At 42.1% G+C, this 1,636-nt stretch overlaps 1 protein-coding gene across 1 annotated transcript in view; it reads right to left on the bottom strand.

The window, feature by feature from the left end:
• Positions 1 to 1,636, bottom strand: part of KIAA1328 (KIAA1328 ortholog) — a gene marked incomplete at its 5' end in the record, with an annotated part of 167,931 nt that overhangs the window by 30,459 nt on the left and 135,836 nt on the right. The window lies entirely within an intron of this gene.

Raw genomic sequence — 1,636 nt, 5'->3', positions numbered from 1 at the left:
GCTGAAGCAAGAAGGAAGATCCATGATGAATCATCTCTTCTTACGGCTGAATGAACTCAGCTTTCTTAGCCTCTCCCAGTTCCTAGGCTTCAGCCCCATGGTTGTCCTGGCTGCCTCTGCCAGAGTTCCTACAGTTTGTACTGTTGTCCATGCACTGTGGAGTCCCAGACTAGACACACTGCTTATGGACACAGTCTCACAGAGCTGACTGGGGGGGGAAGTGTCATTTCAGCACTCTGATGACCACAATTGTGCGATTATGGCCCAGGAAGAGGCTCTGTTACTCCATCACAAAGGCACATCACTGACTCATTGCTGTTTTTTTTTCGTTCTTTTCTGGAAAAACTGCTTTCAGGATTGTCCTGCTACAGGAGATCAGTTCAACCCAGTTGAAGGATCTGGCATTTCCCTTTGCTGAACCTAAACAGGGTTCTGTCAAACCATTTTCCCAACCTGTTAAGGTCCCTTGAATACTGTGCCCTGTTCTCCAGCACACTGCCTGCTTCCTCAAGCCTGCAAACTTGCTGAAGGTGCCCAGGCTGTTGATGTTAAGCAGCTAACCACTATGAACTGGCTGCCAGCTGGACTGAAGACAACCCTTGAAGGCTGCTGGTCCAGCCAATTTTTCACTTGCTCACCTGAGAACTGAGTTTCATTGATCAGATTTAGTAAGACAAATAGCATACAGGTAAACGAGAGGTAAAGGGCAATAGGAAAATTTGGAGCTACCTGATCTACCAACAACAGCCTGTGGACTGGGGCTTTTTTAAGCTTCCCTAATTAGTTGTGTGCAACCAACATCACTTAACTAAAGAGTTATTATAGGGAAAACTAAATATCAGCAAAAATTGAAGTCAAACCAGTGTTTATCTCTTTATGTAACCCTATGATGACCAAATATTTCTCGGCTCTGTGAACACCAGCATTATCTCTCAGCCATGCTGAAACATGAAGCAACACAAAGCTGTAATTCCAGCTTCAGTGCAAAATTTACAGATGTCCAAGGAATTATTTAAAACACTGCATTGATCTAAGAGTTATGCAAATATATACAATTTAGTAAACTCACACATTTTAAGATGCATTTTAGGGAGGCTAACAAAAAATGGGCTATCACTCTTTTAGAATGAACTGTGCTTCAGTACCATGCAGTGAAAAAATCTTGCCTAAGAAAGAGTTAATTATCAGTGAGGGAAGTCTTGGAACTATCATGGGGATATATGCTGATTGTGTGTCCCTGGTAACTTGATAGTGTGCCAATCCATGATGAGAAGAGTGGGTATGCATATAAAGACTGGAAGCCTCTTGCTTAGAGTTCTGACTTCATGAACGAATAGGAGATATTTAGAAATCACTTCATGTGACAGTGGAATGAGGCAGCTGGATTTTAAGAAACTAATACCAAAGTAATAAAAACCTTGTTAAGATGGGAGAAAATATTCAATTGCTAATTCAAGAAAGGACTGGCACACCGTCAACATACTACATCCACAGAAAACGAGACGTATTTCTGTGAAGAAAGACAATATATGGACTCAGAAGTGGCCAACCCAGCCTCAAAGGGGACTGTTCAAAGACCCAAGTTTGAAAGTATTACCAGAGCTTGAAACAGAAAACAAGAAAAGGAACTCAGCAG

The sequence above is a fragment of the Corvus brachyrhynchos genome, unplaced genomic scaffold (assembly GCF_000691975.1).
Source record: "Corvus brachyrhynchos isolate BGI_N302 unplaced genomic scaffold, ASM69197v1 scaffold139, whole genome shotgun sequence".
Classification (NCBI taxonomy): Eukaryota; Metazoa; Chordata; class Aves; order Passeriformes; family Corvidae; genus Corvus; species Corvus brachyrhynchos.
Note: the sequence above shows the minus strand (reverse complement) of the source record. Positions and strands in the feature narration are given on the sequence as shown.